The following is a 14,004-nucleotide window of genomic DNA, read 5'->3' on the forward strand; positions in this document are numbered from 1 at the left end:
ATGCCACAGACAGCACTAGAAACAGGGTGAGTCTAGCAAAACCTTCATCCATGTAACAAATATTTGCCTAGTGCCTGCCACGTACCAGGCAAGGGCGGTGAGGCTGGGAGTACCGCTGTGAATGAAAATAAAATTACTACCATCCTTGGGGAGACTACGCTCTTTTGGGAGAGCTGAGAGGAAGAGGCGAGAGGACCTGCTAAAGTTACTGGGAAAGAATGAGAAACAGAAGAGGAAAGAAAATGCTGATGGCAAGAAGAGGATATTAGGGCTCCCCGACCCTCAACCAAACACAAGGCTTCTGACTGGTCTCCAGGTTTTGAGAGCCGGCAGAGTACACCACGTAAGGAAACGCATGCACGGGTTACAAGACTGGGTGTATCCAGACAGCCTCACAAAGTCCCCACCCCCTGACCCCCCGAGGCCACAGACCATGCAGCCTGCATGTGTTGGGTGAGAAGAGTGTAGGAAAAGCCTCTGCAAATTCTTGGCCAGCTACAAAGTCATAGCCAGTTTTGTTGATAAAATCTGTTATTATCATTATGCGCGCCCAGAGGGTTTAGGAGATGGACCTCATTAAGCCTGGGGCACAGGACCTCCCCCCAGGTCTGACGCATAGGACACAAAGCTGGGCCCTCACACAATGGTGAGCTCCGGCCTCCGGGCCAGCCACTGGAGGAATGGAGGCTGCACACAACACACTGTGAATCTGCCTCATGCCCACGTGAGGACGTGCAAAAGCCTGTGGAGCTGCCACCAAACCACGCTTCTGTTCCTCTGGGTATTTCACCAAAACATTGTCCTCGGCGTCTTAGTCATTCAAGCGCTGATCTGTGCGACTGCGTCAAGCACTCCCGTGGATACAGGCAGCCAGGAATCTGTGAGTCAGGCCCCTCGTCCGAACCCAGGATCCGAAGGCAAACCAGGGTCGGCTGCTGGCCAGAGAGCTCCTGCTGGCCTTCCCTCAGGCACCCCAGGAGGGGCGCCCGGTCCTTTTTTGGGCTCTGCTTTCAAGGCCGCAGGCCTGGAGGGAAGATCAGCCGTGGGAGGTGGGTGCAGGGGCCAGGCCGTGGAGGCCAGCCTGTCCTCTGGCGGCGGCTGCACCACGCTGAGCGCCAGACCACAGGAAGGGCCAACAGGAGAGACTGTCTGAGCCTCCAGGTGCCCACAGGGCCCCGGTGGTGTGGCATCCGGCTGCACCTAAAATTTCACCACTGCCGTTCGCGCGTCCTATTCAATCTTACAGACACCGGACAGAGAGACGCTGCAGGGCCGCCTGGTGACAGACAGCTCCGAGGGAGGAACCAGGCCAGATGCTGGGCAAAACCCTAGGACCGAGGAGTTACCAAATATGGAGGCCAGAGGGAGGGAGGGGGGAGAGCCTTTGAGAGGAAGGCCATCTGAGAGCCGGTGAATCACAGGAAAGTCACAGACAGTGTCACCAACCACGTGTCCACAGGGAGGCACCAAGGCCAGCTGCTTGCTTTCGGGGTACACCTGTGTAGTCATGTCCGCCCTCAGTGACCTCAGAACGAGGGCTGGTCTTGGCCAGCACATCCCGGCGGTGTGCTAGTCCCAGGCATGTCGAACAGAGCACCAAGGCCTTGCTGGGCGATCTCATGTAAGCGTCCTCGAGGGCAGGTGCCCTGCTCGCTGCTCCCCCCGGCCCCCGGGCACAGGGCCTCGCCCCGGCTGGACGGCAGGGTCCTCCCAGCCCCGCCCGCTTCCCCTCATTAAGCCCGAGCACCCCGTCAAGCCTCTGTTTAATCATCGCATCTTCGGGGAAACTCCCCGTACTTAAGAGCTGTAGGATCTCAGACTATTGTGAGCTGCTTGACAAACAATGCTTGATAGTGATGAATGTAAGGGAAGAAGGCATATTCATTTTCCTGTGGCATCAATAATGAAACTTCTCCTTAATTGGTATATTGTAGCGCTTGCCCATAAATCACGGGTATGCAACGATTTATATAATTTTTGTCTCTGCCGGAATCTAATCATTGGAGACACAAACTTATGAATAAAAAGCGCGCCGATATCCACCAAACCACACAGGGTTTGGCTCCGAATCGGAGCAGGTAGTTAATGATTCTGTTCCCAAATTGAGACGGCAATACATTATTGAAATCTGTGCTCTCCCTCTCCACTCATCACCCGGGACTCTGAGTGCTGCACATTTCTGCTTTCCGCAGGGGTCGCTGGACGCACAGAACCTCCCTCTGCTGTCCGCCGGCCATGGCGAGGGCCCCCCGGGGGTGGGTACAGTCCCCGATGTCAGCCACGTGGCCACGTGCTGCCTGCACCGAGCTCCCCTAATGTAAGGTGACCAGACGTTCCGCTTTTGGCGGGGCAGTCCCGATTTTTAACAAATTGCCCCACATCCTGCGGCGTTTTAAAAAAGTCCCAAAAGCTGGACGTCTGGTCACCTTACCCTAAAGTAGGGGTGTTGAACTCAATCAGAGAAGGGGCCAAAATCTAAAATCCAGCCTAAATCGCGGGCCGAATGGTTTACTGAACAGTCATAAACTGTCATTGTGATGGAAACGCAGCGGAGTGCAGTGATGACAGCGCGGTGCGGGCCACATTGCAAGGCCTGGCGGGACGGATTTGGCCCTCGGGCCTTGTGTTTGACACATGTGCCCTAAAGCCACGCCGGCCTCCCAGGCTTCCGATGCACCCTTTACCTTCCAAAACACGCCTCCTCGCTTTCCCTAAGCCCTCCGGACAGTAACGTTTTATTCCCTCGCCATAAAAAAGCTTTTATTATCAAAGCAGTAAGGTGCGAGGAGAAGGAGATTCCCAGGGCAGGGCCTGTTCTGTTACCGGGACAGTTAATCGAGGAGATAAAGTGTCATTTTGTAAGAAAGCTCACCATCTCAACTCCTTTCTGTAGAGGGCTCCCCACAACAATAATGAGAAGGGCCGGACAGGCACTGCAGCAGGAGGGAGCGACCCTCTCCTGCCCCGCGGAGGGCGCTTCTAGAACCCGAACTGAGCCCCGGGGGATGGCTGCTTCGGCTGGCATCCGGGGTGGCCGTGGCAGGCCTCAGCTCTTCCCGGAGGAAGGCGCTGGGACAGGAGCAGCCACATCTGCTGAGCTGGTGGGCAGAACCAGCTGGGGACACTGAGGCACAAACGCGGAATCTCAGAGGGCATGTGAAGACATCAGTGGGCAGCCACAGCCAAGTTAGATGCTGGGGTTCAGAGGGGCCCCTCCCAACTTGGGGCGTGGGCCGAGGGGTGTCTGCCGAGGGGCTGCAGCAGAGAAATGGCCCGGCCCCTCCCCTCCCCTCCCCTCCCCTCTCCTCTCCTCTCCTCTCCTCTCCCATTTTGCTTCAGAACCTCCTTGTGGAGGAAGTGCTTCGGGCTGGAGCTTCCTGAACCCGCAGCCACCGAGCAGAGCAGAGCCAGCAGGGCTCCTGGAAGGAGACAGGGAGGAGCCAGCCCAGAGCCCCGCAGGCTGAGGAAGGCCTGTCCGCCCGCCATCGCCATCGAGGGAAGAGGCTGTGTTCGTTGCTGGGCGAGGGGCTGGGGAACGCTGATGCTGCCTCCGCCTTCTGGCCCCCACCATCTACACACAGCACGCAGGTGGGCGACACTCCACCGAAAGGATCCCTATTGTGTAAAGAACTCCTATTTCCCTCTCACTGCACCGCCCCCCCCCCCCCCGGGCTCCTCCTCCTCACCACTGGGCCAGTGGTGAGCGCACCCTGCGTATGTGTGTGAGGAGGAGGGGTGGGGGGTAGGGGAGGCTGGAGCTGAGGAGGGAGCACTGCTCACAGGTTCAGGCACCTACTCCTCTCCCTGAAGCCACAGGACTTCCCCTCCAGGTGGGGGGGGGAGGGGGTAAGGGGGCAGACAAGCCCCCCCGTATACATTGGGGGTGCCCAGGGCCAGGGTGCCCTGTCCAGGCCGTCTCCTCAGGTATTGCCACACGTTCTAGGGCCCAGGGCCAAGCCAGCGAGGGTTCCGCTGACCCATTCCCCGGGCATAGGCGCAGCAGCCCGGGCGGGTCTCCATTCCCAGGGCAGGAGGACGGCAGCCCGGCCCGGACAACAGGTGCCTGCACATGGCGCTCTCAAACGCACTCCCTGCCAACCAGGCGGCCTGTCTGACTTCTGTTATTTTTATCGGAGGCAATAGGGCCTGTTCACGTGAGCGCCCCCCGGCCCGCATGCTTTCCTTGGAGGCCCACGATGGCCGGCAGCACAGCCAATGGACATGTCGTCACGCTGTCTGAGGTGCGCTTCCGGGAGGAGACACATGCTGATGTCGCACCAGGACCAACTCCAGACACGCAGGACACACGGAGCCCCTCCGAACAGACACGCTGACGGGGAAACACACACAGGGATCCCCTTTTCTCCTTACAGTTTCTACGAGTTGCAAAACAACCCTGTGAATTCTGTGAATTTTACACGTTCAGCAGGAAAACCTGTAGTCCTTTACACACCTTCCTGTAGAATTTTACACGTGATTTTGCTTAGCAGGATTTCTTAGCTTTGCTAATTACTTCTTAGTTTTGCTTCTTTCCACGGTGATCCCTATTCAAGGGAAGCCACTTTCTGGTCTCGGTTTCCATAGCTACAAAAAATGGTACGCGTTACCACGATCCCCCTTCGGAAAAAAACAAAAAACAAAAAACCCTAAAACTACTTCCGTGGGAGAGAAAGCAAATTTCTCTCTGCAGGGGTCTCTCGGCACCGGCCAATCAGGGCCCGAGGGAACAGCCAGGGCTGCTTGGCCCTCCCCCACGCACGCTCCAGGACAGCTTTGCCACACACGCTACATAGCCTGTCTGTCCGCTCCCACAGGGCCTGGTACGTGTTTTAGGAAAGAGATCTCTTCCATCCCTCAATCGTGAGTAATGTTCTCCCCGTGACGGTCCCCACTGAATGCATATCCCCGGGCCCCGCACCCGCAGGCCGGGGACTCTGGGAATGAATGGGGTTCTGAGGCTCCGTGATTCCAACATCTGAGAGGCACCAGCTGGTCACACATTCATCTATCTACTGGAAGGATGAAGGAAGGGGAGGAGGAGGAGGTAGAGAGAAGGCATGGGAGACAGGCCAGAGGAAGGAGGGCTGGGCTAGCGGCAGCAGTGGCCACTTGGAACCCGGGTCCCTTTGCCTGACTTCTCTCAACACTGAGCAGTAAACTGCAAAAAGTGAAGACACATCCGTATCTCCAGGTTCCCACAGCACGCTCAATAAACAGAGAGAGGAGGAGACAGCCTTCCAAGTGTCCTGGGTTAGAGGGAAAGAAATTTGCCAAATGCTCATCTGGAAGTGAAGAAACCGACTCAGCTGGGACTTGTCTCACGTGCAGGCTGGAGGTTTTCTGGAATAATCTAAGAAATGCGTGTCTCGTACCCGAATCTTCACAAAAGCCCTAGAAAGTGACAGCAACACTCCTGTTGTGCAGTTGAGTAGATGTGAAGAAACTCAACCATCTTCAGAGCGAGAATGTGTGGGGATGGGACTGAAATGCTGTTCTAACTCCGCACCTCATGCCTCCAGGTTAAGTTGTTGATAAGCCTTGAACATGTGACTTTTGTGAGAGTCCACTGGCTTTCTGAGGACCAAAGGTTTACAGCCACTGGAAAAATAACGTAACATACTCACAAGGAATGTTATTAGAGTAACTTCGGGTGTTTTATGTAGTCTTACGATCTGCTGCTGGCCTAGCTACAAACTGCCCAAAACCATGCCTTGGTCTCACTCTGTACCCGCATCGAATAAACAGAAATAAACTCCAAGGTCCATTCAGACATTGTGACATCAATAATGTATTTTGAATTTATACTAATATAGAAGAACACATCTGTCTTATTTCCCAGTGACAATGGATTATACTACAAGATTAAAAAGACACAAATAAGACGTACTCTGGGATTGTGAAGATAGAACCATTAGCTCAGTTCCCCTTTATATCTCCATTCCATAGTGAAACGAACAATTCTTACTCGAGGAGCTTGTTACCAAGCTGTGCGATCGGTAGCCTTCATGTGCTGAAAAGGGTCAGAAATCTTTTCAGATTTCAAGCTGAAATTAGGACTAATCGCTTGCTCTCCGGCTCTGAGGGGTGTGTGTGCGCATGTGTGTCTATTATTCTGAAGGAAGAATAAAAGGAAGAATCCATCCCTGTGTGTGTGTGTGTGTGTGTGTGTGTGTCTATTATTCTGAGGGAAGAATAAAAGGAAGAATCCACCCCTGTGTGTGTGTGTGTGTGTGTGTGTGTGTGTCTATTATTCTGAAGAAGGAAGAATAAAAGGAAGAATCCATCCGTGTGTGTGTGTGTGTGTGTGTGTGTGTGTGTGTGTGTATTATTCTGAAGGAAGAATAAAAGGAATAATCCACCCCTGTGTGTGTGTGTCTATTATTCTGAAGGAAGGCTGCGCTGAACGGGAAGCCACTTCCCAGCTAAGGGTGCAGCCGGCAGGTCGTCTGGCGGTGACTCCCCGTGAGGCTCAGAAAGGCTCTGAGTACGAGGTGCTCTTCGGGCTGGATTCCCGGGGACGAGGCCGAGGCTGAACAGGCTGGTTCCGGAGTTTTTGTGTTTGTCAATCTGCTCTTTCTTCACGCTGAGCGATTCACTGAATCCTCGCAGGGCCCCAGGGGAACATCCAACCCCGAGAAAAACCTCGGGGAGGAAAGGAAATAGGAAAAGCGAGCAGCCAAATGCTCATCTGGAAGTGAAGAAACCGACTCAGATGGGACTTGTCTCATGTGCAGGCTGGAGGTTTTCTGGAATAATCTAAGAAATGCTTGTCTCGTACCCGAATCTTCACAAAAAAGAAGATTCACGTTCACAAATGGGGCAAGATTGGAAACACGCGGCACCTCAGGGGCTCGCCTAGACGCAGAGGCCCAGGCGCCTGGAGCTCCTCCGTGGTGCGTGATTCTCCCTGCCGCGGCTTCAGCGTGGTCCTGGAGCCCGCTTCTGCTTATGGGGCTGGTGCAGAGTGAGGCAATGCAGCCATGTGGGCATAAATATTAGCCTCTTCTGCTCCTGCCTCTCGGTATCCTCTGCAGGTGTGTGTTCATTTCTGTCCGGTGCGTTCTTCTGAGATGCAGGCATGTCGAGAATGCTGGTGTGGGGAAAAGGCACGGGCAGTGCTTTGTACAGGTAACTGGCAGGTGTGCACTTAGGAAGATCACAGGATGAGAAGGAAAGTCCGGTTCATACAGGTTTTGATCGATGGCAAGATTGTATTCATGTCCAGGGCAAAAGGACATAGAGACCTTTTATTAAATGTCTTAAAAAAATACCATAAAAATATAGTGCAAAATCTTGATTTTTGTCTTCATGACATGCTTGGCTTAAGGTGTGGGCAATCGCATAGCCATCAGCGGCTGGAAAGGTTCCTGCCCTCAGCTCTTCGGCGGCAATCCCATGATCAACATCCTTGTGGGAGAGGGCGGAGGAAAGCTTTCTTGCTGGACACACACCACTCTGGTCCTGGTGGGGACACTAGCAATACTTACTATTTAGTCACATGGTTTTATGTTTTGTTTTTTTTAACTTTTTAAGAAAATATTATTTTATTGATCTTTTTACAGAGAGGAAGAGAGAGAGATAGAGAGTTAGAAACATCGATGAGGGAGAAACACCCATCAGCTGCCTCCTGCACACCCCCTACTGGGGATGTGCCTGCAACCAAGGTACATGCCCTTGACCGGAATCGAACCTGGAACCTTTCAGTCCGCAGATCAATGCTCTGTCCACTGAGCCAAACTGGTTAGGGCTTTATCTTTTTAATTTTTTTAAAAATTGATTTCAGAGAGAGAAAGGGAGGGAGAGAGCGAGACAAAAAACATAAACGATGAGAGAAGAATCACTGAGTGGCTGCCTCCTGCATACCCCCTTTTGGGGATTGAGCCCGAAACCCGGACATGTGCCCTGACTGGGAATTGAACAGTGACCTCCTGGTTCATAGGTCTGCCTTCAACCACTGGGTCACACCAGCAGGGCTCAGCCACACAGTTTTAAGCGGAGCATCTACTCATCATCCATGCTTCTGTCAACACTCGCCACCTTCGCTGGTGGTCACCACATCTTTCCTGGGACACAGGTCTGACCCCAGGACCTGTTCCACCCAATACTCACGTCCCCTCCGTGTACCCACTGCAGTAGGCACAGCACCACCATCCACACCTCTCCCAGTGAAGGGAGGCGATTAAACGGAGGGCAAGTGTGTGTTCCACCGCCACCGAAGCCTAAGACACACAGAAAGGCCTGTTTCCGTTCGCATCGGGGAGCACAGGGGCCGGCACCAAGGATGCCCCGGTCACCGGCGTGAGAGGCGCTGGACAGATGCCACGTGTGTCCAGGAGCACCAAGCGACCCTGCTGCCCGGCCGAGGCCAAAGGGAAGAGCCACGCCCGGACAGAGGCGTTCCCTGCTGTATTCACCATCACTCGCTTCCGACCCTCACCCGTCCCGGCCCACTGCGCCGCGTGGTCTTCCTGCGGAACGAGGAAAAGACTCCAGAGGAGACAGGACGGCCGATGGAAGTGACTGCCTGTCATTAGCCACAGGCGTCCGTTCCCAACATCTCCTAAGGATGGAGCTGGATTCTACAATGAAAAACAGACCAAAGAGCAAAGCCCTCAATCGTCTCCACTTCCATACAACCGGTTTTCTGGCCTTACGACGACAAAAATGTAATTTGACCTTTACAATGCGTAGCCAGGAGGTTTACATTTAGGGCGATATGGGGAATGAAATCCCTCCTTTGCTGATCCGAGCAGACGAGGCGCCGTGTTACGCTGTTTGGTCTTGTACCTGACCAGAGAGGACCGTCCTCCCTCTGGTCTGCAGCGGAGCACAGCGGAGCACTGGGAGGGCAGCTGGGGGCAGGGCGGGCGGGGACTCAGGGTGTGCAGAGGGAGTAACCTCTGCCTCCAGCCAGGGCAGAACCGGCAGCAGGGCGGAGCCGAGGGGAAGGTGCCAGAAGACACTTTCCAGGGCGCAGGCTTCCTCGGCATCATGGATGTCCAGGGAGGGATCATCCTTTGTAATATTGGGAGGAGGGGGGCTGTCCTGTGCATTCTAGAACATCTACAGCGTGCTTCACCTCTGCCTACTAGCGGCCCATGGTGACAATCCCAAGTATCCCCAGACACTCTGTCTCCTGGGAGAATCCACCGCGGAGAACACTGCTGGGCCCCAGATACACTCGCCCCTTTTCCGGCCTCTCAGCCGGAGTTCAGCCACAGACGCACAAGAGAGTCCCCTGGAGCGCTCCCCCCTCCCCCTTTCTCTCTCTCTCACACACACACACAAGCACACACACACACACACACCCGATGGCCGCAGCTCCAGGAGTTTTAATCACAGTGTGCACACAGACTTTGGGGTGGAGAGAAGTCCCTGATAATTTATACGCATGTTTCCCAGGATCTGTTTAGTCACAAAGAGAAAAGAAAATCCCCCGGGGCACAGGAAAGCCCGGGCTGGGCTCCCAGCACTGAGTGGGAAGCCGCTGGGTGTTCTCCAAGGAGCAGCTAGAAGTTTGGGGAACGTGGGGGGGGGGGGGGGGGGGGAGCAACGAACGAGGAAGGAGTCTGTGATGTGCTAAACCGGCAGAGAAAAAGGGTGTTATCTGGACTCAGACAGAAGTTCCCAGGCTGTGTCCGCCAAGGGTCTGACAGTATTTGGGGACCAGGAGCAGGGCCCCGGGAATGCGGGTCAGTGGGCTGCAGAGCTATTCCCTTGGGGTGGGGGTGGGGGTGGGGGCTCCCCAAGCTCCCAGCCCAGGAAGAGGACACAGGTGTCACCGTGGAGACTCTGGTCAGCAGACCACCAGGGCGGCTGTGTGCGTGTGCTGGGCTGCCGGCAGACGAGAGGACCCTGTGCAGGGGGATGTGGGGAGGCCCAAGAAGATGGACGGAGCGGAATATGGCCTTTCCCGCCCCGGAGTTTTCACGCTCAGAGCTATCCGTCTGCTGGGCGGATTTGGATAACATTTGTTAACATGCAAATAAGTCACACCTGGGCATCGGAAGGATGACGTTACCAGGGACACAAAAAAGAGAGAGTTCAGGGTGAAAAAAAGAAGGGAAGGGGGATGGGCCCAATGGGAGTTCCACCCTGGAGTTGGTGTGGGGCCAGGAGCCCTGGCCTGCAGGGGCAGTGGGCAGGGCCTGGGGCCAGGAGAGGGGGGACTCCGGATCCACTTCCCCTTCTCCTTGAGCAGACCTGGCGCTGCTTCAGGAAAAAGTCAATGTGAGTGCAGAGGGGGTCCAGGCCCCTGTGCTCCGGCCTGCTGCGAGGGACCCCCTTCCTATCGGGGCCCGAGCAGCCTCAGCTGCAGTCCCTCCAGCTCCCACTCTCCACCTTCCTCATCCCAGCACACACTCCCCTCCTTGCTGTTAATCAGAGTCCCTACAGCTCTGCCGTGGAATGCTGCCTCCCCCAGCACATGGCCGACTATCAGCATCACTCTCCTTCCTCAGCGCTTTACTGCTCATTTTAAGCCTTCACCATCCACATGGACACACATACACACACACACACACACACACACACAGATTTGCGACGGGAAGCTGGACTCGTTCGCACAAAGAGCGATTAAATCTGGCAGCTATAATCCCAAGGAATGAATATTTTCCAGTTGTGGTAGGGGGCCGAGCGTGCAGACAAGAAGCCAGCTGCTTCATGTTAGTTCCCGATGGGATTTCTCACACAGATGATCTTGCTGCAACATTCACTTCCTGTCAAGACGCGTGGTGAGAGCGGCTAGCCATCCCTGTTCCCCTCTCCGGTCCCCGGTTCCTCCTGGGGGAGTAGCAGTGATCCCTGCAAGGCCCCTGAGCCTGGACAACTGTGTCCGGGTCCAAGGCCAACTCTGCCATCAGAATTCAGCAACGCAATGGATTCCTCCCCCCGACGGCATCCAAGGAAGACTGCTCACACGCAGGCTGGGAAAGACAAGCATGTGGTTCCTCACACTCATACTGTGGGCCCCGTGGTCCTGAGCAGGTGCCAATAGGTGGCTTCTCCCCACCGCACAGCATCGCCCTTCCCGTGGCTTCCCGCAGAATCCGGGGGGATTCAGGCAGGCAGAATGCACCCCCTGAGGCTGGCAACTTGGGTAACAGAGAAAACGTCTAGAGTTTGTTTCTAAACTAGACCCAGCGAGCACAGGGGCTGGGTCCACGTCGCCCAGGCACCAGGTGAGCTGCCCTCTGTCTCAGAAACAGCACCCTCCAGAACCCTCCAGAGGCCCTGCCCCACAGCAGTCCTGAGGTTCCGACCGTGTGACACGGATGGTGCTGCCTCCAAAGTTCTCGCTCGTGCCTATTCACGATTTCATCGCCAACAGCAAAGCTTAATTAAAAACACACACACATGTATACTGCCTTCTTCAGTTCTGTGGCCTGCTGTTTCCCCAAAGCACCACCGCCCCTAAAACCCTTCTCTCAGACAACGAGGGGGAGCCCCCGTTCAGGCCTGGACCGGGGCCAGTGCCTTTCCGCTTGGCAGAAATGCGTGGAAGTGGCTGATTAAAAACCACTTTGGTTTTATGTTTAATTAACATTTACGTTGTGTTTTGGAGTCCTTTTTTTTTTTAAAGGTTAGATCAGAAAACAAGCAGGCGCTTACTCACTGGGTAGCGACAGCATGCAGAACATGGTTGGTGTACACTTTCCCTCTCCGGCTCGGAGGAAAAGGGCTGCTTTGTCCCGAAGGTCACTGTGAAAGGGCAGCGCTGCCTGGCAGAGCTCACTCAGAAGGGAGCTCCCTCCCCCCCACCCCGCCCCCGGAGTTTAAAACACAACGTGAGTGAGTTACAAGCAGAGAAAAGATATACAACTTCCCCAGGCGCTGGCGCTGACTTCCTGGCCCCAAGCTTTTAGCTCGTCAGGAGTGAAACACTCCGAGAATCTGTTATAAATCTCAAGATGTCCCGTGACCCATGTGATGTTCATTTTACTAAGGAAATAAAGTAAAACAATAAAAAATAAAAGTCCGCCGGGCAGCTGGAGGGGAGAGGTAATCCGAGGTCATGGCTACACTCTGTCAATTAGTGTGTGAGTCACTTCGCAGAAGGTAGAACAGGGGCCTCGGAGGAAGGGTTTACTCTAGAATGCCGCACAGGAGAAGACAGAGGGCTTCTCAGAGCAGCCGGCCAATGCTCCCAGACAGCGGGGGGCCAGCTCCGAGCCCCCCTCCCCCGCCCACCCGGCCCACAGCCTTTCTGCATCCCCTCCAGCTGCTTCGTGCCACAACACGGAGACCTTACGGCCCATAAAGCTTACAACGCTGACTCTGGCCCTTCACAGATAGAGTCTGCTGACTTGGGCTTGAGAGAACAGGACTGGAGGTTGAGTGCACTTTTAAATATCGGGGTAATGCAGAAACGGGTTTGGCTCAGTGGATAGAGCGTCGGCCTGCGGACTGAAAGGTCCCAGGTTCGATTCCGGTCGGGGGCATATACCTTGGTTGCGGCACATCCCCAGTGGGGGCTGTGCAGGAGGCAGCTGCTGATCGATGATTTTCTCTCATCGATGTTTCTAACTCTCTATCCCTCTCCCTTACTCTCTGTAAAAAAAAAATCCATAAAATATATTAAAAAAACAAATATCAGGGTAACATAAGGATAGACTGGAAAATGTGAAAGCCAACAAGAATAAGTGTAACATCTTTCGCCTGCGAGCGCCTATCTTCTCTAATGGTTTCGGCATATCCTTGGAGTTTGCCTTGAACAAGTAGGTTGTGATCTGATCAAACAGAGGAGTGATCCATGAGGGGCCCGGTGCCGAGACTGGGGGAGGGGAAAGGGCTTCTTACGAAGGGCGCCCGAACCAAGGGCGTGGATGTCCTTGAAGGGTTCTCACATTCCCTCGGTTTCTTATATTATATGTAGCCGATGGTTTACAATTCAAGAATTTATTAGGTTAAGTGTAACCCTTAGTTTTACACAGCTCAACCATTAGCTAAGAAGCACATCGGAGGCCAAAAAAAGGACTTGGAATAGAAAAAATATGCAGAAGACTTGACCAAATTCTAGAATGGTGGGAGGCTGAGGAGATAGGGGGAACATGTTATGCAAATCGGGGTGCTGAGGGTGTGTTCTCCTTGGCCTGTGTATTTCTGTTCAGGACCCTGCTTTTCCTCTGGGGACCACAGCTCCTCACCTCTCAGTTCATGGGATTCTGGGGGAGCTCGGCCCCCCCTCACTGTGGCAGACATGGTCTCCGCCTGGCTGGTGGGGAGACGGTCGCTCTAGCCACGGTGGCTGGTTCAGGGACAGGTATGTGACCCAACCAACCCCGCCAATGGGAACGAGCCCCTGGACTTTGGTTAGAACTCCCGGGGACCAGCCCTTGTGGGGTCCGTGAGCCGGAGCTGCCCGGGGGTCTGCTTGGCTGCTCCTCGGAGAGGTCACGCCTGAGAAGGAAGCCAAGAATAAGCAGAACCAAGAGCCTGTGGGAGACAGTGGGAGAGGAAAGGGGAGACAGAGCGAGGAGAAAAGGGAGGGAGCAGTGCAGAGAGAAACAACGTGATCTGGGCTTAGGACCAAATTTGCCTGGAGGAGTCTCCTGGTGTTTTCATGCACATCGGCCAGTGAGCTCTATTTGTCTTTAACCAGCGTGACTTGGGTTTCTCTCACCCAGAACTAAAAGGGTTCCGGCTGATGCCCTGAGAACATTTTCTTCCTGATAAAAACCCCCACCTTTCCTAACAGGTCCTTCCTCCCGACACGAGCCACGGAGCAGGACTCAGAGGAGTGCCGCCCGTCGAGCCAGCTGCCCAGCACCGCGGGGCCAGCACGGCCCAGCGTCCCATTCAATTCCCATCCTGAGCCCTCCCGGTGGGCCCCTCACTACGTCTGCACGGGATGCTTCTGAGTTCTGTTAAGGGAGCTGTCCTTTTATAAGGATGAGGCTGGAAAATTCTTTCTCTTAGCAGCATGTATGCTACCGGCTTCCCAGAGATTTTACAGAAACGCCGCTGGTTCAGGTTTTGCTCTTTGCCGCGCTCCGCCTCATCCAC

General features: G+C 54.7%; 1 protein-coding gene across 4 annotated transcripts in view; it reads right to left on the reverse strand.

Moving 5' to 3' along the window:
* SPATS2L (spermatogenesis associated serine rich 2 like) overlaps nucleotides 1-14,004 on the reverse strand; it is a 137,959-nt gene that overhangs the window by 15,258 nt on the left and 108,697 nt on the right. The window lies entirely within an intron of this gene.

This window comes from Pipistrellus kuhlii, unplaced genomic scaffold (assembly GCF_014108245.1).
Source record: "Pipistrellus kuhlii isolate mPipKuh1 unplaced genomic scaffold, mPipKuh1.p scaffold_m20_p_7, whole genome shotgun sequence".
NCBI lineage: Eukaryota > Metazoa > Chordata > Mammalia > Chiroptera > Vespertilionidae > Pipistrellus > Pipistrellus kuhlii.